The 24,979-nt window shown below is 46.2% G+C and overlaps 2 long non-coding RNA genes across 3 annotated transcripts in view; one reads left to right on the top strand and one right to left on the bottom strand.

The window, feature by feature from the left end:
• Positions 1-2,452: 2,452 nt before the first annotated feature.
• Positions 2,453-24,979, bottom strand: part of LOC135314390 (uncharacterized) — a 74,406-nt gene continuing 51,879 nt past the window's right edge. The window contains exons 10-11 of the long non-coding RNA XR_010373890.1: positions 12,880-13,047; positions 2,453-11,755 (exon numbers count right to left, since the gene is read on the bottom strand). This is a non-coding gene — a long non-coding RNA (uncharacterized LOC135314390). The remainder of the gene's footprint in view (positions 11,756-12,879; positions 13,048-24,979) is intronic.
• LOC135314391 (uncharacterized) lies at positions 14,050-23,844 on the top strand. Of its 2 annotated transcripts, XR_010373892.1 has the most exons (4): positions 14,050-14,604; positions 15,771-15,851; positions 17,226-17,305; positions 23,765-23,844. It is a non-coding gene; the product is annotated as an uncharacterized LOC135314391 (long non-coding RNA). The 2 variants fall into 2 exon arrangements; XR_010373891.1 differs by lacking the exon at positions 23,765-23,844 and having other exon boundaries at positions 17,226-18,548.

Here is a 24,979-nt window from a genome sequence, read left to right as displayed (position 1 = left end):
CACGTGGTTAATGGTGGGGTGAGGCAGCTGGGCGCTCACTCCAGGAGGAGGAGAAGGCCGGCAGTACAGGGAGGGCTTGGGCCCGGAGCCAGGCACGGCGTTATCTCAGCTGCCACTGTGAACTCTTCAACCCTCACAGACGTTAAACAGCTTCACGTTTGTCCCCTTCGTCACAGACTTTCTCTTTCAAAAATTCTGGCAGTGTAGTGCTGCAGCCAAGCTGGAAGCTGGGTCCTGTGCGCTGAGATCTGTTTGCCTGAGCCCTGCTCGCCTGAGCCCCGCTTGCCTGAGCCCCGCTTGCCAGCTCACTGCCCAGCTGCTGCAAACAAATGCCAGCAGGCCGCTGTTTCTCGGTGTCCCCCCAGGACTTGCTGACCTCCCTGGTCAGGCAGCAGGCTCGGCAGAGCCAAGCAGGTCCCAGCCCTCTCAGAGGCCAGGCTCCAGGCTGGTGGTACTCATGAGCAGGATGGAGTTCAGCTCCACCTGAAGCACCAAGCTTTACCAGGAGGCTGGAGAGGGCTCCTGCTGTCCAATCCTACCTCCTGGAGACATGGCTGAGCTGTGGAGCGATAGTACTGCCGGTCTGAGCTGCGCAGGGATGGTCCTCTGGATCCTCCCAATGCTCAGGCGCAGCCGGGCGGCCAGGGGCAGCATAAGCCACATCCCTGGCTCCCAGGTGGGCACCTTTGGTGGAGAGACCCTGTCCAGAGAAAGAAAGTGCACATCTTCAGGTGCCCCACAAGGTCTTACAGCCTCTGGGCATTATCCACCAGGGGATACATTCGGGGCCGAGGCTGTGCCCACCCAGCCCCATTGGCTCTGGGTGGGGAGCGGGTACCCACCGTCCCCCAGGGAGCCCCAGGCCGGCTGCATGGGGCGGCGCTCGCCAGGGTAGGGGCTGCAGCTGGACTTCAGCAGACATTGAGTATGTTTGCAAAAGGATTAAGCAAAATAAGCTGTTGGGTTTCTCCATGCCCCCGTTCACAGGCCCTAGTCACTTCATCTTTCTTTGTCCATGTGGTATTTAAAGGCCTATATTTTAAGTCCACTAGACCCCTCAGGAGTGCATTACAGGCTGGCTAAACATTATGTGGTCAACTGCAATGCCACAAGGACCTGAGCTGCACTCTCCTCCACTACAAAGGCCCTGTACAATGCTGCTTTTGGTAGCGTGCGTGCACGGAGCAGGCACAGCTATTGGCGTCTGGTGTCTGCTCAGCTTTATTTTGAGGTACTTAAACTTAGCAAACTGGCTTTTTTTAGGCCCCTATCCACAGATCAGGTGATCACCTGTGGCAATATGTTTATTCACAGAATCTAGCTGCTTTCAGAGAACAGTCTCTCTAAATATAATTAGGGCTATTTAAGTAGCTGCTCACGATTACCTCTCGGTTCACACAAAACACCACTTACTCCCTCAGATTGAGCAATAACTCCTGGAGATACAAGGGTAAAAAGCCACAGACAACTTGCTGTCGAGTGCCTCAAAGATTTTTACAATCCTGCTGTAAATGGATGTTTACTTTTGAAGAGCTGCCATTATATTAGTCCTCAAACTAGCAGATTTACCTGGCAGTTTGACAGTTGTTAATATCCTTTAGCCACCTTTGCCTGTATTAAGTAGGCCACAGATGAAGAAAAGTCTGATTCATGGATGGATGTGCATTGTGACATAGCATGTCCTTTCAGCTCTGGTAGGTAAGCTCAGGAGGGCTAGGGACAGCTTCTAGGAGAAGAGGAATGGGAAAGCCTGGGTACAAGGAGGAGTGGTGAAGCCTGAAAGGTAGGACAACATCAACAGACGACAATTTTCATGTCATGATGACCATGTTCATTTCCTTGGTGCCTCTCCTTGCCCCAAGACTACAGTGTTCCTTTTTCCTCTTCTCCTTCCCCTCTTTCTCTGCCACTGTGCCGTTTCTTGCCTTCTTTCTTTGCCCCTTGACATGGACACTGGCCTCCCAGGCTCCATCCATGGTGGCATCTGCTCCCTCTCCCATGCCCGCCTGGCCCCGCTCATTCCCCTCAAGCCCCTCCTGCATGCCACTGGCCCTCCCTCCGCCTGCTGGGCTTGTCCCTCCCTCACAGTGGGCCTGGGGCTTCGTGGGATATAGGGTTGGGGCCCTTCAAAAGACAACTTCTCAGCACTGAGAGGATGGAGAGTAGCACAAGACTTCACCTCTCCAGGGACATGACTGCTTGCTTGGAATAAAAAATAAAGACATCTTCAGATCTGGGGGATTTGCTTGGTGTTTTCTTGTCACCAGACCATTTGGTTTTCATGAGAAGAACATGCTGCCATTTGGGAATGATGAATTCACATCTCTCACCAAGAGAATTTCAGCCAGAGAAGTTTTAGTAGGTCCAGAAAGAATGTGCAATTCACTGGCACATGCAATAACACATGTAAGAACTTTCCCAAGGAACTCTGTAATACTATTTTAGGATTTTATTACTTTATTATACTAGAATTTTAGGAGTGATGCAAGAACCAGGAGCTTACACATCTTTGGTAGAAACTTTGCATACCCTGCACATACATCATGGCTGCCTGACTCACCCAGAGATTTGGGAGTCCAGGGCGCACAGAGCCAGGGCTGGCGTGGTGGATCACACAGTGGAGATCTGCGGCAACCACATGACTCCAGGTAGTGCCATTCCTGCATTCTTCTAGCACTGCCACAAATACAATTACTCTAACACTAACAGGGAAATAAGAAACGTGAAAGATGCAAAAGCTGTTTATAAACAGCTCCCATTCCCTCTTAAAAATGCTATTAAATATTTCATAATGTAACATCAAGCAGGAAACTTGGTGCCAGTTTCCAGCGCTACAGATGCCACTGAAAAACCAAGGAAGTTTTCCAAGCAGAAAAGGGGGCCACAAAAATAGCGTGAGCCATGCAGAAACCCACCTTGTATTTCATGTCCCCTCCTGCTCCAGCAGTAATATTTAAATATACACTACAGTCTGCTAAGGAAAACGCAGATCTTTTTCCTCATTGTTCTGCCTTTGAGAGGATTGTCAGACCAACCAGACAGTCCTTGCACCAGCTCCACACTGAAATTTAAACACTTCTGAAATCTACTAATAACATTTTTTTCTGAAATATCACAGACAGAGTCCTGGAAGAGGATGAAGCTCAGCTGACTGCAAGCAGAAATACAGACAGTGCTATTTACTGGGGTCTTTTCTAACAGGCTGTATCAAACAAACAAAAATCCTGTTGTCATTTTTATTCCTTTTTTGACACGTTACCTGCATGTTTTGCACAATTTGTTTCATCATTTTCCTTCCTGATAACCAGTCTCACCTGTAACCCAGCCATTGCAAACCAGTGCGCAACAGAGGGGTTTGAAGAATGGTACTGCGTAGAATTTCTCTGTGTTGACTCTACCGTGACAGCCGCACAGTGCAGAGAGACACTGTGTTAGACCTCAGAGATCACACCTGCAAATCTCGTTTTTCATGGTTACCCCTTGCCCTGCATACCCACTGTGCAGCAGGAGGGAGGCAGCCCGGCACGCTGCCGGCCACAGGCACGCAGCTCATGCTTTGGGACTGGGGCGGCTCCGATCCCGTTGCCGTTGTTGCAGTGTTAGAGGGGGCAATGACACGTGCATCACGCAAATGACATGATGCAAAAAGACATGGGAAGGTTAACTCTGACAGTTTCCTCGGTGTTTCACTGCTGCCTGGACTCGCCATATTTTTTTCTGCAAGTTGCGTGCATGTGGCCTTGGTGGCAAAGCTTCTCTTCAGCTTTTGCCCTTCCTCCCGCCCTAAATAATTTCATTTCTGGGATTCCAACAAGGCCATCATACTGAATGGATGATAAAACTTACTTGCTCTTTAGGCTCAGCAGAAACGACGTTGCCCCTGTAAGGGCTCATGGTACTTTGAGCAACGTTACCTTGGGTGTATGCAAGTGTCCGTGAGCAGACTCGTCCCCAGCGGGTGCTGAGCTATCAAGTCATCTGGAATAAGAGTCTCATTTTCAGAGCAGTGCAATTTTCTCCACAACGATGTTATCTTTGTTCCTCTGTTTCTGGCAGCAGAGCTGCTTACACATGCTATTAGCAGATGGCAGAAGACGTACGTGGAATTTGCTCTCAGAACATTTCTTCCATTCTTCCTCCCAGACCAAAGTAGTGCAAATTTGAGCTCAAAGCATGTACTAACTACACTCCTTTTCCAAACAGGGCTGCAGATGGTTAAAAGCAGGCTCCAGTAGAAACCTCTCAAATATTTCAGTCTCGCTGCTGTAGTTTAACTACTCAGCACATACCCTTTCAGTCAGAATTGCAGGGAGTGCATTTCTATAAAGCCATGCTCCTCAGTGCCCTTATGTCAGCTCCTTTCTGGGATCAGCTGTTAACAAGCAGCACGCATTGCAGGAAGGCAGAACACTTCCACGCTGTCTCTCCAGTAAGCTGAGGCATCCATCTGTGGCCCACAGCTAACTGCCATGGGCTTGGTAGAGCTTGGTGCACTTTGTGTAGACCAAGAGGAACACATAAATTTAAGGATCAGGCAAACAAATTTCCAGAATGGGCATGAATTCAGGAGCATGGACATGTGTGTCTTTAGCCTCCAAAGGAAGAGAATTGAGCCTGACAAACTCCACACCATCCCATATTTATGCTGCTATGAGCTGAAACTAAACTGGCCTTCCAGTCAGAAGGAGCCTGGGAGCTGTTGTAACCATGTGCTTGAGTGCTCTTCTGAATCACCCTTCACTTTTGATCTGGATGTCTTATCTAGGAAAAGAAATGGCTTTTTGAAAAAGTTCTTATTCAGGGTTCTTCTTTTATTTACAATGTATTCTGATTTTTTTCTGCCTCCCTAAACTGAGGCAAGTCCTGCTCAGAGTTGCTCCTGCATTTGATGGAAACCAAACACAGATGAAAGACCACTGCTTTGAGACCGCCTCAGCCTTCAGATCTTACATGAGCACTTATTTTTCATCTGTTCTGTTTTTTCCCCAACATTTTATTCCAAGTTCATGAGTTTGTGCTGAAAAACAGCAGGACATTTCCAAAGTCCCAGAATTCTGTGGAAACTCGAGTCTAATGCTTTAGATCCAAATTTGAACTTGGCATGTTGAGCCACATAGCACCAAATGGAAAAATCTCATGTCAACAAGAAAGGTGCAATATTTCCATCCTTTTGGGATAGTTGCGCTCAGGAATTGCTCCACATTTCACTGTATCTCTGCCCACCTGCCACCACCGTCTCCTGCTTACCCTGGAGGCATCATCCACAGACATGAACTGCCTCCTGGAGGTGGGTGCCTCAGCCTACAGGCAACCTTCTTTCACCCAGTGACCTGCTGGTTAGATAGAGCTCGTCACTGGCAAGCGGGGCTCCAATTAAGCCTCTGCCTGAAAGGCCGCAAGCCCCACATCTTGCTCACTCCCGTCGTGTCTCAGCGCTAAGGTGAGCGGCTGTGCAGCATGCAGCCTCTGGCTGGAGGTGCTCCGCCAAGTGCCACAGCACTGCTGGGAGCGGCACTGCCACGGGGTCTCACCCCAGGAATGTTGAGGGTCTTGGCCCAGCAGCGAGATGCAGTGAAGAGCCAGGAGTGTGAGTCCCAGTGGGAACAGGGCTGGGAAACGCAGGGCGCGCTGTGGCAGAGCCATACATGGTGGCAATTGCTGACCACCACAGGAGCTGTGCTGGCAGGTGCTACACTCACAGGGCACCTTCGCATTTGATTTGGGATTTAGACACCTATCTGCAGTTCCAGGTGCCAATGCCTTGCCTTGGACTATGAGCCTGCTCATGCTTAGTAAACCATGACCAAAGTCCCCAAAGAGAAAGATTTCAACCATAAATCAGACACACGCTGCAGACCACAGTGGGACACGGTCAAAACCTGTCTTCAAAGGACTTCTCAGGCAGAGCTGGCTATGATGCCCCATGGATACTGGAGATTACTGCTATTTTAACAAAGCAAGATTGAAACATTGAACTACTCAAAAATTCTGATCGTTACCTGTCTGGATTTAGAGTTTCAATTTCCAAGCCACTATCTCCAATGTGAAATCTGATTGTTTTTTTTTACAAAGATACTTGGTCAAATAATGGAAAACTGCTTCAATGGTACAATTATCATGTTGATGCTCTCACCTTTCTACCCTGCCTCAGAGAATTTTTTCCTTTTGTTAGATAATGCAGACAGAAGGGGTACTGACTACTTGCTTTTATTCATGAAAGTCTTGATGTTCCAAGATTATTTAGAAATATTTGCTTCCGTACAATCGCACTTCCCATTGCACACTGTGCTCTCTCATCAAAGATGGAAATCCAATTCCCTAGTTTCAAGAAGTCTTCAAGTTTTCAGGTGTTGCTGTTTTCACACCGTATGAGGGTCTGCCTCTCTGCGCACCCATGCAATTCTGCTGGCAGTTCAGAGCAGAGGCGCAGCACACAAAATGCTGCTTTGTGTCTCTGCCAATACTGAACTATTAAAGTCATACTTTTACGTGCACCTGGCTATACCTTCCACTGAAAAGAGTGCATGGTAGAGGCACTTTTGTGTCAACCATGGAATTTATTTCCTTAAAAAAGTATTTTCCCTAAAGCCTAATGGAGATTGCAGCCCTAGATAACTCGCTTGCTTTGTTCCAGTGTCAGGAGCATGCAGTGGAAAGAGCTGAAATTCTGCAGAAAGGGCATGGCCAGACCCTGATGTGAACACTGGTGGCCAGACATCCAAGTGATCTCCTGTGTGCAGAGCAACGAAGGGCAGAAGAAAAGACATGGGGGGGAAACAGGCTTTTTGTTATATTTTTGTGTACTTGAGGAAAAAAAAGGATTTGTTATGTGGCTAAGAAAGCCAAGTACGATGTATTCTACAATCCCTACCTAACTCTATGGAACAGCGTGTATTGAGTGCTACTGATACCCCACATCTCTCCTATGTTACTTTCTTTTGAAGTTCAAAGCCAGTTGGCTACATTTATTTGCCCTTTCCTTCCCTTGAAGCAAACATAACCAGTAAAATTCCTGGTGTATTTCTCTCCTTCCTGAAGTTTCTTTTCTCATTTGCCCTCTTCCACATAATCAGACCCCTTTTCACACATGGGTGAACCTAGAGAGTCATTTAGATTGGGAACCACATGAACCAGTTCAGTGAACATCAGGTAATTGTGCCTTAGAGGCCTTTTTGAAGGTCAAATATTTCTGGGTAATTTTTCCAGCTACTTTCTTTGTTAAATGAAAGCCCACTGAAACTGGGAGAAGAACAAGGTGGCTTTGTAAAAGTCTCTAACTCACTGGCCCCGTGAATGTGCGCGCCCCAGAACTGCATGATTTCCTTCTACGTTTTCTTAACATGACTCCCATCTTCACAAGTCACCTGCCTGTACAAAATTTGTATTGTTCGCTGTTGCTCTGAGAACGGCTGAGATTTTCAAATACACTTCCCGACAGATTCTTACGCTTCAAAGTCACTTCCAAGCTTTTGCAAAATAAGGCTTACTTTACATTTGCATCATGATATGAAAAACAAGCTAAAAATAATCTCTGAAACACACAGACAAATAAACGGGAGCGCTTGTGAACCTGGCGATCTGCAGCTGCTTTCTGTGTGATTTCTCCAATGTCGAGGGTTAGAGGTGAGTTCACCTTCCAGGCATTCTAAATTTGGGTATTGCCACTAACAAACCAATAAACTTTGTGATAATAAATAAGAAATTAAGACATTCATTTGAATGAACTGACAAGTGTTACAGCCACAAGATGGTCACATAATCCCAACTTTCATACAAAACTACACAAAGAATATAAAACAAAATTAAAGAAACTTTATGTTCTTCTTTAGTATGTGCAACTTCAACTACAGAAGTCAATGCATTTGTTTTATACTAAGAACAGAAGCACAGAGGAACTTTGCTACATAAAATTTCTATTTTAGGAGATAATTTAATAAACTGGACTTGTTTTCTGAAAAACAACTTGTAATCAAGAACAGAACAATGCCACCTAGGCCGTAAATCCATCAAAGCAAAGGCTTTTTTAAATTGCAGAACCTAGCACAACAAGGCCCTGGTTTGTCCTCTTAGGAATGCAATTCCAATAAATAACAGTGCGGTAAATTCCCAATCCCAAATTCTTTATTGTTGCTCCAGACACTACAGAGGTTACGCAGAGTTTGCACTGCACAGGATTCCTTTCCTGCACATAACTGTGAATGTGCAAAGTATTTCCAGACTCTGGATAACAGTTATACAGACCCAAATATGCTGGCAGTTGTGATCAGACATACATGTACAGATGCACATGAATGGGCACGTATATGCTGAAATGGGCTCAATTTAAGTAAGGAAAACATGAATACAAACAAATATATTTGAGGAAGTAATTTTAATGTAATGCAAGTGCATTTACTGCTGATCCCCAGTACAGCTGCACAGGGGAGTGCTTTGGCTGCTGCAGGTCACCCAAGAGAGCTGAGCTCTGCACCCTGCACCAGGCAGCACTCGCTGAGCTGAGCTCCACCTTCCATTGCACGCTGGACCATAACTGGGCGCAAACCCTTTTCCCCATGAGCTCCAGCCCCTGTGGGCTCTGGGTGGGGGACGTGGGACCGTCCACCTGATCCTCCCCACTGCTCCTCTGGAAAGGTGACAGGCAAGCCTCCCACCTCTGCCGTGTCTGCTGCCACGGGGGGTCCACGTCCTCCTGGGGAGGGAAGCCTTGCCCCACTCACACCAGTCACTGCTTTGGACTCGCTGACCCCAGCGTGGTGGTCCACTCCAGCCAGAGAGTTAAACCTGTATTTAATATACATAAATGCCAGAAAAACTCCATACCCCATTTAAGGATTTAGCTCGAACTCCTGTGCCATTCTGCTCCAGAGAGGAAGGAGAGCTTTTGCAAGAATTAACAAAAAAGAAGCTGCAAAATGTGCTCACAAGCTAGTGAAAAAAAGGAAAGCAATCACTGCCTCAGCACAGTGCGGCTGGGTTAGCCTGAGTGATGCTGGGCTCTTGGGGCTGTCAGACCTGTTTGCCTCATTGATGGATCCCACAAAAGCCCTTCTAAAGCTTTATCCTAAAGGAATGCAGCGTCCAACAAGGACTGATAGTGATCGGAGTGATGAGGTCCCCGCCGGCATGTGCTTCCAGGGAACAATGGGAGTTAACTCATCAGCACAGCAAGGGCAGAGCACACCGAGGTGATCGATACTGTTGGCTTAGAGAGAGAAAATGAAAAAGCAGATTCAAGGCTGGAAGAAATGTGCTCTTTGGTGGCAACATGCTATTCCCGACAATTAAACTACTCGTTTCACCGCATTTTCTTGGGGGATGCTGCTGAGGGACCTCTGAAGAACAAGGAACATCAACAGCTCTCCTGTGAAGCTTCCAGAGGCTTTCTGTGTACTCCAGATGACTAATGTTGGCTACGTATCTACGTGGCTAAGGGCTGAACAAAAGTTACTTGTTGCCATCTGAATCTATTGTTGCTGCTCTTCCTGGGCACGGAGTCATTAAGGCATCTTACCAGCTGTACTGGGCAAAGTAGTTATCTGCCACACACCCAATCAAATCTAGAAAAACAGCATTTATTCACTAGAGTTGCTCCAGATCTGGGTTGATGATAAAACTCATTGGTTTTCAGGGCATTCAGATGCTTGCTAGAGGTATTTGTTGCTTTTGGCATCACTGTCAGAGGCATGGAAAAGCTCAAGGATGTCCTTTGGGGGCATGTACTAAATAAGAGCAAATCAAGACAAAGTGAAGCAGTGCACTGCTCCTTCCTCCTCCTGCCTATGGCCCTGGACTACTGAGATCTGTTGATTATTTCTAGAGCTTCCACAAAAAGTAATTTTTGCAAGCTGTTGTTATTGCACAAAGATCTGCACCTCTACTAGGAAAACGTTGCACAAATCAAGATGATGCAAGTGACTCCTCTGTATCAAGCTCTTCTGGAGAACACAGACTGCCTCAGGCTTTAGATGCCATCAAAGGCAAAGGGACATAAAAATGTGTCTGAGGTTCATCCAGTCCAACAGTGTCTTCAATAACTGTCATTATCAGCTCCTCACAGGAAGGCAACTGAAGTACTTGGGGCTGACTGTATCGCTTTAACCACATTCTTGCAGACTATTTCAAAGATTTCCAGTAGAGGCATCAGACATCAAGAACGTTTCCAGTCTTCTGGAAAGTATTTGCTATCCCCAACATTTTGCAAACCATAAAGGAGCAGAAACAATAATTACACAAATTCAGTTCCCAAGTGGTTGTTTGGTAAAAAACCTTGACATTCGTTAGCAGATCAATGGATTACCTCTGAAGCCTTTTAAAAGGCTTAGCTACATATGCTGACTTCCATTTCTCAGCCATCAGTGCTAACTTACACAGTGAAATCCACACCACAGTTGGCTGAGCAGCATCGGTTTCACATACTTCTAGAACTCTTGAGCAGCAAAACCCTAGTTTTGGAGGTTTGTTACTCAACTTACTGATTTGCTGCTCCTTGGCTGACAGCTGACATGGAGACAGGTCTTCCTGCTCACCCAGTAAAGCATGATTCTCCTGAGAGAAGGTCTTCCTCAAACACCAAGATTCGTGGCATTCAGCCATCAGCCGGGCTGCTCGGCGGCGCATGCAGCTAAGCTGGGCATGTGCTGGTTAGAGCAGTGAGCATCAGCTCAGAGGCAATTTCTGAGAAACCCTGAGACATTTAAGGAACACAACTTAACTGGGTAACTTTCATAGATGCAAAAATTTGCATAATGCCACAGATACCAACATAAGGTCGACCCATCTTGCCCCAGCAATAGTCACAGCAAGATACACTGTTGCTGAACAAAACCTGACAGCCACAAAGCTGTGCAGTTTCTGTGGGCTGGGAAGATCCTTGGGTGCCAAAAGAGATGGTGGATGAGCTAGAAGTGCTGGGCTCCAGAAAGGAGCTGCAGACGAGAGAGTGTGAGACAGAATGAGATGTTTTCAGGGTATTTTTGTCAATAGGAAAGGGACCGGGTGCTCCTGGGATGAAGAAGTGCTGACGATATTTGGCTGTTGGTAGTAGACGGGCAGGTCAAGGAACGCTCGCTAAACTGGACCCTCCTCATTTGTCACTGATGTTCGGCTTGCCACACAGTGCTGCAGCCAGCTTCCCTTCTCCCCTCGCTTTTGCCGCCTGGCTCTGGCAGGGAGCACAGGCAAAACGGACGTTCGCAGGCTGCACAGCGCCCTTTTGCAGCTGCGGCAAGAATCACCAGCCCTCTCCTGTCGTGAGTGGGATGGGAAAACCCTGGCTGAGCTAGGTTTGTGTGAGACAGAGCGTCCCCTGAGTGACAGTAACACATGATGCAGCACGCTTGCCAGCTGTGAACAGTGCCCTGCTTGGGTACGGCTACAAGCCGTGGGCAGAAGAAACCACCCAGCCGTGCACCGCATACTGCTCAGTGTCGCTCACAGCATCACCGTGCACTTGTACCATTCCACAGAAATACATGTTCTTTAAGAAGTAAGAAAAAGTGTGTTAATTCTAATTATTTCTAATATTATAACAGTCCATCACATCCACATACCCACAGTTTTCTCTACTGAAGTGCAAAACCAGCATCTTTTAATCAGTACTTTCTGCACAGTTAAAAAAATGCTGTTTGACATACCGTACTCTCTTCCCTTCATGCCTGCTTTGATTTCTTGATGCAAGTCAAGATCCACTCCAACCACATTTATCTTGTACTTGTGTTCGGAATGAAATATTTCATAACATGCACTAGATGGAGATCTATTTTGAGTAAATATGAAATTCTATAATTAGAAGAAAATAGAGACCAAACCATTTCAGTACTCTCAGACTACAAACATGTTGTTTGTCCCCATTAATAGCAGTCTAAAACTATAAAATATATGGTATAATATTTGCAGTGTTGACATAACATATATATAGCATTTGTTAAATACACATTGTCCTTTAAAATCAGCTATATTTAATAACTTTTAGTTACTGTGTGTGTTCGCAAACTGTAGTAAATCACACGATTTGAAAAAATGTGGAGAATAAAATAATACCTGTATCAGCACTACCAAAAAGAGCATGACATCTAGATACTAGATCTCAGCTTGTATCCCTTCCTCCCTCCCTCCCTCCCTCCCTCCCTCCCACAAAATATATTTATTTTGTACATTACTTAGAGGCCTGGGGTTGAAATGCAGCCCAAGCTGGAAGAGGTCCGGTGGCATCTCTCCCAGGCTGCACAGGAGATGAGCTAGCACCCTCGGGGCAACCCAGGGGCTGGGATGGATTTGGCAGGCAGGGCAAGAGTCTGTACCTGGCAGGGGCAGACCTCTCCCTCTCCCTGTCCCTCTGATAGCAACTCTGAACTGGCATCGTCCTGCACTCATGTGTTCCCTGTGCCAGTATGGACATCTTTAATGAATGATACGTTGGTTTCTTCTGCTGGGGCAGATGCCAGGAGTTCTCTTTAGTATCAGAAACGTTTCATTCATTATTTCAGCTGCTCCTTCATGGAAGGAGCACAAAGGAACAGGCTGCCTGAAGACAGAAGGCTCCTGCCGGGAGAACAGCAGCAGACCCCTCGGAATTACTGCTGACCAGAGGACCTGGCTCAGAGTGGAAAGAGAGAGTATTAATTAGGATTAAAGGGAAGTAACTGGCTTAGTATAATATGACAGCTGTGCCAAAGAGAATGCCACATTTTCTAGCTGCAGTCCCTACTGTCAGATCGCTGTGTTATATTTTGGGTATTGGACAAATTGTGCTGGCTGCAGAATATTCTCCGTTACTGTAAGTCACTGGAGAGGGGCAGAATTGTCTATATTTAGGCCACCAAGTCCCCCGTGTTAATCCTTACTCCCTCTTTGTTTTAGTACCCTGCTTTCTATTTTTACCTCACATATTCTGCAGCAGGTCTGGACACTTGAAGAAGTCGGGCATCCTTTCCCCAGAAGAATTAATGGCCATGCCTATAATTTGTTTTCCATTTACTTCTCTCTTCATGTGTGGGTTTTCTTACAATGAAGACTATAAAAAATACTCCAACCAGAAAACAGCAAAACCTGAAATGGAAAGCAAACGATAAATCAAATAGTGGTAGTAGAAAAGAAGGAAAGGGGTAACATTTGTAGTGCACTTTTGCCTAGAATTTCAGTCACAGCTGTGCTTATTTAAGATTATGAAGGTACACTTGAGAAAGAAAGCAAAGGAGCTGTCGATGATAGACACAGGTCATAACAGCACAGTTGCCAGACTGAGACAGGAGCAATACGCTGCGTACCTTCGTCCTCCATCAGCCAGGCTATCTGCCGTACTCGCAGCCAACAGTAGCTCACTCAGTGAAAAGGGTGGTAAAAACTGGGACCACGTAAATAAGATCGTCATATACTTATCAGTGTAAGCCAGTGTTATTTCTGAACATCTGATCTCCACATGATTTGAAACATGGGCTAAACCAGTGATATTAATTGGCATTTTCCATTAATAAGACCTTCAGGAGCTTTGATTTGCATTATTCATCAACCTGAACAAAACCCCACAGGACCACCTCGCGGTGCTTTCCTTCTGATGGGACTGAGCTTGGCTGGCTGCCTCCTCCCTGGAACGACAGAGCAGCTCAGGTGCACTCAGGGAAGAGGTTAAGCCTGCTGCAGGACACGGGGTGCTTCGCTGTGGCTCTGCATGTTGCTGCTGGACCACTCCTACCCTGGCCTGACCATTCACCCTGCTTCCTCCAGTTCTCCTCAGAAGGAACGTGACCTGGGCAGAACATTTTTCATTTTCTCCAGCTTTCCCCATTTGTGAAATCAGACACAGCGGTGATCTGCATGCCACTCTCCTCTGCCACCCTTGAGAGCTCAGGCAGTGCCAGGAAGACTTCCTTCTGTTTGTCCGGATCCCTTCCTGCTTTTCACTGGGGTGGGGAGAGCAAGAAAAAGAGATGAATTCAAAGGAAGAACAGCTGTGAGACCAGTCCTGTTCCCAGACAGTGTGGAGGTCTGTGTTGTTCCCCCACCTTCCCCGGTGCTGTCCTGGGACGCTCCTCCAACAGCACCTTGTGGGCAGGCTTGCACTGAAGACCAGGAGCAGGCAGCTGCAGGGGCCTGGACATCCACTATGAAACAGTATTTTGCACACTACCTTCCCTCACCATCTCTTGTCTTCCCAGACGTTGCTGCTGGATGCACACTGCAGGAAAGGGAAGCCAGCAGAACACTGAGGAAGGAAAATGCCCGAGAGAGTCAGGCCTTGCCAGCTGTGATCAGCAGTCTGAGCCCTTTCCCTGCAGGATATGCTTTGGAGCAAACTTTGCATGGTTTCAAATAATACAGATCAAAGTGAATTCCCCACTAAAGCAAATCCGCTAACCAACACTGATGCTATTCTCAAAGCAGGAAAGGTATGAAGAGGAGCACAGGCAAGGAGAAGGGAAGAAATGTCTTTGGAAAAAAGCCCCAGGGCTGCTGGTGATGTGAAATGCACAACCTCGAACACGGTCAGTGCACAAACCAAAAACACTCTGGAAAGACAGCAAAAAAAAGAGAGAGAAAAGGTTAAGAAGCATCTCTGAGCAGCGGTGGAGCCACCCTACCCCCACCAGTAACTGCCAGCAGCAGCAGGTAGGTAACTGGTGTTCTCATCCATCTCAATAGACAAGAAAAGAAAAAAAAGAGAAAAAATAAGGGAGCAAGGCATTTTCCTGGGAGCAAGGAGCAGCAATATAGCAGGCTTAGGACTACGGCACTTTTCTTGCAAAGGCTTTTGGAGGTCCCGAGTGTTTCTAACTTCCACTGGGTTGGTGCTCACAGCGTGACAGCAACAACAGGTTGAAGGGTGCTCCTTATTTGCGGTAATTAAACTCAACCCTTTACAAAAGTTCCTCTGTGTAAAATCCAGCAGGGCGCTGTGGGTGTAAGCTCTTCTTTCTCAGCACAGGAGGGACGTGGGCCCTCCCTGCCCATCGTGTCTATAGATAGATTTAGATGGACCTCTGTCATCTGCCTGCACAAATCATGCATTCCCGCTGAGGATTTATTTTAGACACCTGGCACTCCCTTCACATAGAAGTGAATTACTGCACGGGGCACACACAGCGGGACAGGAGCACCGAACACTGAGATGCCTGCGTCCTTTTCAGCTGCCTCACTCCCTGAGCTTAAATCGAGAGTGTAGGTGCCTTGGCTTGACTCTGGGCTGAGCAGATCACCACAGGGGACGTGCAGAACGACTCCAGAGCGAATCACTACCAGACAAAACAAGGCAGTGAGGAGAGGTAGTGACATGCAGAACGCAAGGGGGATAAAACGGGGAGGGTGGGGAGAGAAATTATTTCAGAGCTGGAGCTAATTTTGTAGAATCTGGCTGTTAAACAAAGAACCACAGTGTTTTTAAAATTCTGCTTATTGAATTAAGTCACTCTCCTGCCAACTGGATTACTTCAGCTGGCTGAACAATCTGACACCTCTTTTTAGAAAAGAATTTGCTAACATGACTAACTCAGTATGACGGCATACCTAACCATCCCCTTCGCTGCGCTCTTGGGGAAAACCAGGCACTACAGCTGAAAACAAAGCCCTTTTATGGGAAACTTCTATAGAATTCAGAGAAGACTTCAAATAGAAATTAAAAGAAAACTCAAAGCATTTCTGTTTTGAAGCCTAATAGAATCATGCATTGGTACTTATAGCCTAGCACTTTTCATACGTTTGCATTAATGTAAAAAAAGTGCATTCTTTTGCATTAAAATTTAAAAAGACTAAATAATTTGATTATTACATATTAACAGGTGCTTTTGGAGCATGAGGTTTCTCCTTGGCTGCTGAGCATATTCCTCATAGAAACACTCAAAATCAGGCTCTGAAGTCAGGTAAACGGCCTCTCTTTGCCCTCTGTGTTAGCGAGTACTGCACCACCAGCATGGGTGGATGTTCGTGTTATATTTGTACTGTAGCAGCACTCACAAAGCTGAACTCAGATCAGGTCTTTACAGAGCTGGGTGGTGTTTCTTGTACCCTCAGAGGCCGTCCTTGACCCAAACAGGTCTGCTTAGGCAAAGGGAAGTTTGTCTGTGATTTATATAAGGGAGCAGACACAGAAAGATTGTCCGTGATACCTAAGTGAGGTTGCTGGAAAGCTTTTTTTGCATGCCAAAGTAGTGGCTTAACCTGAAGATACATATCTGCTAAAAGGAAACAGATAGATACTAAACTGCACATTTCCTTAATTTCTTCACTGTTACAGTTTAATTACTGTGCAGTCTGAATGCCTGATATAAGTCATTCTCTCCCAAGATTCCCCTGCAAACACACTTCAGCTCTCCTTATAGCCCAGAGATGTGACAGTGGGACAAATGCAAACACACCGAGTTTTGGAAAGTTATGGGCACCCTCTGGTTTCTTCTACAGTATCTCCAAGATATCACAACTTCTTATTCTTTACCTCCAAGACAGCTCCATCAGCCTCTGAGGGCCTTTTCATTCCTCTGAAATCCAGTCCTGCCTTCTTGCCTGCTGATTTCTGGCTCAGAAATAAAAGAAGGTGTTTTACCCCCAGCTGATACTCTCAGTGTTAAACACTTGGATGACATAGGACAGTATTAAAACCAAAACAACATAGCTGAAAAAAGCTGGAACCCTTTGGGACAGAAATCCCACCGGGATTTTTTGGGACTCCATTTGTGTGAGAGGTCACTGTTCTGGAGAGTTCTTCAGTGGCTTTTTTTGTATCTCAGATTCATTGATGGAAATCATCAGACTTCATTAGATCAAAAAACATATCTCTCTGCCCACAGACAGAACCAGTCACTGGTTCTTAAACTAAAACTAACAGTTCAATTGGCATAAAGCCCAGCATAGACATGTGTAGATCAGGTCGTGATTTTAGCTTAAAGTTATTCTCAGGGAGCATAATCTAATATTCCCAAAACAGCTCCATATTAACTCAGGACAAGATTTGATGGGGATTGTGAACCAGCTTAGTGAAATCAATTTAGGGAACATATCTTCAGTTAAACCAGTTCAACTTTGCACAGTTCTTTAAATAACAATAACTTTTATGGCTAGCATTAATCCGAAAATGGGCCTGGTGCAATGCTGCACACATTACTTGCCCCTTCTCTTCTGACACTTGCTCAAATTGCAAGCTGGAGGAACAGAGAAAATTTCCCCTTACCTTCCTTTCACTCCTGGAAAACTGGATCCCTGAATTCTCCCCCAGACACCACTTTGGTTTCTTGCCTTAGGTGCAGAGGAAAGCAGAGCTGAGAACGGAGCCTCATGGCTGGCCCGAGGACCCACAGAATCGACAGTATGCCCAGATCAGGTGAGGGAGCAGAGAGGCTTTGGGGACCCCATGGCTTCGTGGTTCCCGTGCTCCTGTGCTGCCAGCCCTTTGTGACCCTGCAGCTGTCAACCTCCTCCTGGAGATGGGTCCCTTCCCAGGAACATCTCCAGTTCTCCAGGGGCCGACGGCACCTTCCCCCCATTTCCTGCGCTGAGGATGAGCTGTGCGTTCCAGCAGCACGCAGTGCATCAGGCCAGCAGCTGTACCACCAGCTGTTTGTTCAAAGGCCACTCACACTCACTGACTTCAGTGTGGTACAGACCAGGCACTGTGTGAGGACTCCGGTCCCTGTAGGGATCCTGCAGAGTGTCTGAGACACCAGCCACATTTGGTTGCCGCTTCAGGAGAAGATGCAGGCAACCCTTCACTTGTGCTGCAGCTTTAATGCAAAGGAAACCTGGGTGCAGAGTCACGCCAAGAAGATCAAGGGGCCCATGCATAGTGCACACAGGCAGCCAAACGCTACACCAACACCATGGCAAACACTGGAGTGTTGGAAAGCACCTTAACGTTGTCCTCCTACACTGTGAAATCTGGAGCCTTCAGATGTCGGTTTGTTACCCACTGTAATGTGCTGGTCACAAGGTACGCTACGGTGATCTGTGCACTGGCTTTGATACTGTAATTTGAACGTATCTGCTTTTTCACTTAATACAGACTACTGTTGTTTCAGTGTCCCTCAGGACAATATTTTCTCCAGAGAAAGGCCCAGGGACAAAGAGCATCTTTTGAATGCTCTCATTACTTGTGCCATATTTCTCATATCTGATAAGACTACTTGTGAAATTCCAAAAAGAGATGGTTATCTTCTCTTACAGAAATAACTTGGGCTAACGTTACTTTGATACAAACCTTCTGTGATACATTTCTGTAAGCAAAGAACTACTTAAGTGCTACTCTTGAGGAAATACTAGAATAATGTTTCACATCTGTCTCATTTTGACTGTAATGAAGACTATTTTTTGTACCAGCTCTGCTCTTATATCATTACAGTATGTTTTTTCTTTCAGTAAGCAGTTATAATTCTATTTACTAGTTACTGCAGGTACCACTTCGAATGCATTTCTCTTTGGAATCAGCAAAACACCAAGGATATTTTACATGAAAGAAACATTTATGTGATTTTGTCAAACAGTACAAAAGGCATTTTGTGGATCTTTGGATTTGTCTAAGTCCTATATATTATTATTTCTTGATAACACTCCAGAGCACATGAGAAATTAACAACTGTGCCTTGGAAACTATACTAGCCCTCCTAGGCTGGACCCTAGGTCAAGGCCCGTAGCCTTAGGCTATCAGTCAGCACCACTGACCCTGTACTGAACCATATTTCCACTGCCACAGAACATTAATTCTGACTTATCCATAAGAATTAACAATTTTTCAATGACAGAGCAGCCTGAAATTGGTGATCTTGGCCAGGTGGGTTCTAACTCGGTGAGAGTTGAGTCCCGTTCAAGTCTGGCAAGCACTAATGAAAGAGGCAGCCATTCTTCCTGCATATGAAAGGTCCATAGTGGAGGCTGTGAGCAACCAGGCTGACTTAGTCTACAGTGTCTTTAGTCAGTAACGAAAAGGCTCCCGCAAGACCAAAGCCCGTCTGCCGCACCACAGACCTCCCAGTGGGGCTGGGTCACACCTCAGCCTCTCACAAGCCTTTTTGCACAGACAGAGCCAAGCCGGTGGTGCAGCTATCCCGAGTAGAAGGGACCCAAGCAGATGGTCTCTGTGGGCTCATGGCCCAGGGCAGCTTTGCCTCTGGGGCTCACAGGCTTGCGTAACGGAGCCTGGTGTGCCAGAGCATCGCCTCTGCACCCACAGCTACTGACCTCACACACGGCCGGCCAGCAGGACGCTGCACGCCATGCTGGTGGCTGCGCTGGGGACAGCCTTTGCAGAGGAGTGTAGCATAGAGTAGAACCAGCAACAGGTTTCTTCATCTACTGTGTTTGCTAGACTTACTTCAGTGGCTACTGTGGTCTTTTCCCCTTTTTTTAACATGCAGATGGAATTGCACATTAAAGGACAAAAGAGAAAAAACTCTACAGCATTGCCAGAAAATATCTACACTTTTCTACAAAACATGTATTAGACCAGTCTAGGCTAAGCTTATCATAAGTCTTAGATCTCTGCATGTTGCTCATTCCAATGCAGAATCTAGGGCTAACCACAGTAAAGAGGGAAATAGCTGAGGACACAAAACACAAGAAGAATTTTAAGCATTCACCACTAAAATACAGTATATATTAAAAATGCTGTCAGTGTTTACTGCTAAAGTCAAGAGCATCCCTGGATTTAGGCTTTGTTCTATATTTCATGCTGAGTTCAACAATAAATATTCAATCACAAGAATTTAGTTTGAAAGTTCAGAAATTTTTAAGGCCCCTCAAAAAGACTTTAAAATTACTCACTAAAGCAAAGTGCCTTTCACAACATTCAGAATGCATTGAGGCTATTATTGCAAATCCTGGACTCACAGCGTAACTGCAAAGCCTGTTGCACGGAATATTGCCTTTTAAGAAGTGGTTTATGAAAGAATGAATCCATTAAGAAACTGAGGTCGAGGGTTTGATGTGGAGCCACCCCTGGCTATTCTCACCCACTCTGGGCCAAGTCCAGCACAGACCAAACTTCAGAGCAAGAGAGACACACATTCTCTGGCTCATGGCAGGACTTTGCCATCAAAAAGACACAGGGCTCAGACTCACCCAGAGAGACTTTATGCAGCAACATCGAGCAGGACTAGAGACTGCTCCACCGTGGGGACGCTTGTCTGCTTCTGAAGCACTTCCCAAACCCCTGTTTACAGCCTGGCTGCAACCACCTCCCCATCAACCCTGCACAGGGGAATTGCTTGAGTTCAGCAGTTCAGGCAGTACAGTCATCAGTTCTGCTCATTAATTAGTGCTCCCAAGCCGGAGAACGCGGTTGCGCTTCACTTCCAAGCGGGCCACAGAGGGTGGGCACTGCTGCAGGTGCCGCAGGTACCGCTGCGGATGGGACGCTGGTACCGTGGCCAGCTCTGCTCTCTGGGACCCTGTGGGGGCACGTGCAGCCCTCCAGGACAAGCCTTTCACAATGGGATCCCTCACAAATTGGCCTTGTCTCATGTTTTGCTTATTTATAAAACCGAACAAAAGCCTGACGTGCTAGGGAGCAGGAGAAGGAGCAAGTCTGAGGGTTTTTTCCCCTTGTTTAAGAAGTATTTAGGGAACGTTAAGTCTGCCTTGATTTACTAGAGGGTCTCTTGGGGCCCTCAAGGATGTTACTTTTCCCATTGCTTCCTCAGTAATTGTACAAACTTTCAGGACCGGAATTTCTCATCTAGAATATAAAACAGCAAAACCCCACGCTTCCCCGTAGTAGTTAAATCTGTTCTTCTTTATTTGTTCAAGCAATATCCCTCAGAATCAAAAAGCCCAACTCCATCCTCCCCTCCCTGCAAAGTTCATGCTACACCAGCGAATGCTCAGGACCAGTGACTCAGCGTGGCAGCTGCATCACTAACCACCCGCATCGCTGCGCGCCCTGCAAGGGGCCCAGCGAAGCCAGCCACGAAGGGTTGGAAAGTGAGTATTTCAGAAATGTTGTCAGTCAGAAAGATGAGTAAATCTGTCTTACAGGTTTGCAAAACCCCTGAAAATGCAAGTGCAGGTTGCCAACTGAAAAGAGAGAAGATATGAAACATTAATCTATTCAAAATAGGAATAAAATAAAATTATTCCATTGAGGAATACTTGCATTTAAAAAAACTGAAACACATATTTTCAGTCTGAAAGGCTGCTGTCTCTTCCAGAATGTACTGCTTCTGACAGGACCTTAACTTGTTGGCTGGTATCACCACTAACACCTGAGACAGCAAACAACAGCTAATCCTTACACTGGTTTTGTGCTAATGACTGAACCAAGATAACTGGAGTCCCTGGCAAGCTTCCCATTTAATTCAATTAACTCCAGCCAGGCCTGTGCTGATTGCACCAGTCAGCATAAGAGAAAGCCAGAAGCCAGATCCTTGGATTCAGATATTAAAAACCAAGGAAGTCTCCACCATAACTTCCTGGTATGGTTACCGGCAGTCTATCCTACCATTACTGAGCGACCCAGCATCCTCCACAATTTCTCAAAATGGTGTGGAAAACCATAATTTGTTTTTTTTTGAAAATGCTCATCTTTTTGCTGAGAAAATGGAAGCAACTTATTTCATTTTATATATTTTTTTATTTATTCTGAAACGCTCTGTTATGTGTCAGTTTAAGCAAACATGCTGCATCTCCTTACTCGTATGCTGTGTTAGAGCTGCAGAGCCTCCAGGAAGATCATGTTTCCCCTAATGCAACGCAGATGTCTTGATGGCCAATCTGCTCAACACACCCTGGGAGCTACTGACCTCTCCCTGGGGACCCTGACACTCAGAGAGATTTAGGTTCCTGAGCTGAAAAATGCAGCTTAACAGGATAAAGACTTCAAGTGGAAATTGACTTTGAAGCCGGTTCAACAAACTGAACACTACTGAATCTGGGAACATCAAAATGTTTCACATCAATAAAAAAGACATTCCTGACTCTTGTTTGCAGTTTTATTCCCACAAAAAATGAAAAAAAAATTATTTCTTTTTGAGATGAAAACAAATGGGATCTATATAAATTTCTCAACAGACAGATACTTGATCTCATTATTTTCTGATTTCATTTCATTTCAAGGTAATGTCTTTAGAACACTAACAACAGAAAATCTGAAGTGTGTCCAATATACAGGTACAGAACCGAGGGGATATAACACCAGGTCTCTCCTTCCCCAAACTCAGAAAACTTCTGATTCCACTAACACCATTAGCTGCTTTTTGCAAACAACTGTGAAGAGGAGGAGGAAACCTGACACTGCTGCCAGTGTTTGTACAGATGCGGCTCTCCAGCGTGTTTGGGGAGCAGCGCCAGGACCAGAAGAAGTTGAGGCCAAATCTGAGGAATGTGCGAACACGACGACATTGGTGCAGACCTTTGTGAACCTCTGCAAGCCCCGTCAGGAAGCACCTACAGCTATTCAGCTGGTGTGATGACTTGACTGGCAGGACATTCTTGACTATGGCTGTGAGTGGACGGTGCCCTGTGCTGCAGACGGACTTCTGTTACAACAAGCTGATCTACACCCAAGAAAGGAAATTTGCAGCCCTGTGGATCTTAATGATGAAAGAAAATTCATACGTTTCCCTGCAGTAAGCAGTTACCTTCTTAGCACCCTGCTAGCACAAATCAAGTTCACAGTGCAGCTGTATTAAAAAAATAAAATCCTGTTAATCCAGGCAGGGCCAATGATGGATGGTGATCCCACCAGGTCACTTCCAATGTGCAGCATATTTAGCAAGCCAAGGCTGTGGGGCACAGCATACCATTGTTCAGCAGATGGAAAATCCTGCCCTTGGCAGGGCTCATCAGATTACGCTCTGCGGCTGTGTAGGGGCTGAACTCAGGGGCTGCTCTGAGCAGCCCCCCTCACCCAGAGCAGCAGCTCCATGAGTGGAGGCCATGCAGGAGCACAGCCCCAGGCTGCCAACTCCTCTCAAAGAAATCTTGTCATACACTGTGCTTCTAATACTTAAATGAAAACACAGTGATGTTTTTTGTCAAAGTGTTGACCATTTGTTGACAACTAAACTGCCAGTTCAAGCTTAGAGAGACGATAGGAAGGGTTTTGGTTTGGTACCTTGGGATTCTGATAAACATGAAAAATAAATTAACCAGGGAAAATTAAGCTGCAAGAACAACAGGTATATCCCCTCAGTTGATACAATTTCCAGGTCCGTGTGATAGTAAAAAAATACTTTCCAAATATTTTCCTTTTATTTTTAAATATTTTTCTACTTTAAGCCCCAACAGGCTGCAACATCTTTGCCCACTCACATTATTTAGTTAAGAAGTTTTGAAATAGAAAGAGATTTGCATAGATGTTTCCTCGGTGGTGCTTTTGAAGTGTTATGTCTGGGATAACTGGTAAAATCCCTAGAAGTCTGTACCCTGCCAACATAAATAGAAAGTATATTTAAGGATAGGGGATTATCCATTCCTTGACAGGGCTGTGCTACATACCACTAGCTGTCATACATAGTCTACTGTCAGTTCCTCACAGCGATTTTGTTTGAAGTTCAGTCCAGCACAAATAATGTTCAGAGAGGCTTTTCTCCTGGAAAACAAAGTCTTCAGACCTTCAAAAGGAGCTGTAAGGACTCATATGTGCCCACCATCTTGAACATATCTCAGAAACAGCACCAGGCCGTGGAAATTTTTGAATTTTCAGAAAGTTTTGTCTTCTTTGTGGAAAACCTGTCATGGCATTCCTCTCATCTTCTGGCTTGTATGTGCACCCACCAGGATGGCTGAGAGTACAGCAGGGAAGCCAAAACCAGTGCTAACAGTTAACATGATGCTGTGTTCCTACCTGCAGGTTCACCTGAAAATAAGAATTCTCTGAAAATAAACCTCAGCTGCTCTGTGTCAGCAACCAGTCGTTGAAGTCAGAAAACCTATGCTGTGGGTCCAGCTCATTAACATAAAATACTATGTTTAAATAAACCTCTACATTTTATGGAAGTTTTTCCCATGCCATGGCTCTGATGGATGAAGGTGCTGAGTGCTCCTGGCAGGGATGCTGGGCACTTGTCTCCCACGTGCTCCCATCTACATGTGCAGTATCTTCCAGAAAAGAATAAACATCCCCACTGCGCTCTGAAACCCAACTGTGCCTGGGTGTTTTCTAGAGGGCCCAGGTTACCCCGCCAGGCACCACTTTTAAGCGACTTTAAGATCCATGAGGGATAACACAGGAGAGACTAGAGCCGTGCAGAAATACCTGCAAGTAGATGTGATGCTGTGAAGCCCAGTTACAGTCAAAAATTCCACCCTTGGCAGTACCGATGGTTCTTTGGCAGGTTGGGCTCGTGTGCTGCTGTGGCCGTGCTGCAATCCAGAGCAGCGCTGCACAGAGCAACGCACATTACACCCGGAAGAGCACCAGGCTGTGCTGGGACCGCGCCAGCAGCGGGAGCAGGACAGAGCTGAACCCGCTGCTGTCCTTTGCTCCGACACTTTCCAGCCCGGAGTGTCCCCAGGGACACACAGTGGACATCCACAGGCAGTCACTGCCTGAGGGACACTTCTGTCCTTCCTCACTGCCCACACGCATGGGGCCAGAGCAGCACATGTCTGTGGCATCCTGAAATTAGCAGCCTCCCTGTTTCAGATTTGTGAGTTAGTGAGCTCTAATATAACTGTGTTAAGCAAACCTCTGTCTTTTGCCAAATGCGGGGTCAGATGAGGTGAAATCGTGCCTGACCAGGGTGTCTGCATCAGTTATGGGGGGCGATGGTGGGGTGGCAGTGAGGTGGCAGTGGGGCAGCAGCAGGATGGCAGTGAATAAAACAGTGTAAAAAACCCCAGGGCCTTTTAAAGCATTTCCAAATGCTGTCCTGATACTCCTGCTGGGTGTCAGGTTGTCAGAACTAGACAATCCACTCAAAGCAGCTGCAGAGCCATGCCTCAAACTGCATCACCTGCTTCACAGAAAGAGCTGACAATAGCATTAGCATGAAACTAAAATTAGAGGCTTAACTGAGCTCTGCAGTCACTGAAATTGATGACAGTTCAGCAATTCATATCCCTG

Source organism: Phalacrocorax carbo, chromosome 7, assembly GCF_963921805.1.
Source record: "Phalacrocorax carbo chromosome 7, bPhaCar2.1, whole genome shotgun sequence".
NCBI classification, from domain to species: Eukaryota; Metazoa; Chordata; class Aves; order Suliformes; family Phalacrocoracidae; genus Phalacrocorax; species Phalacrocorax carbo.
Note: the sequence above shows the minus strand (reverse complement) of the source record. Positions and strands in the feature narration are given on the sequence as shown.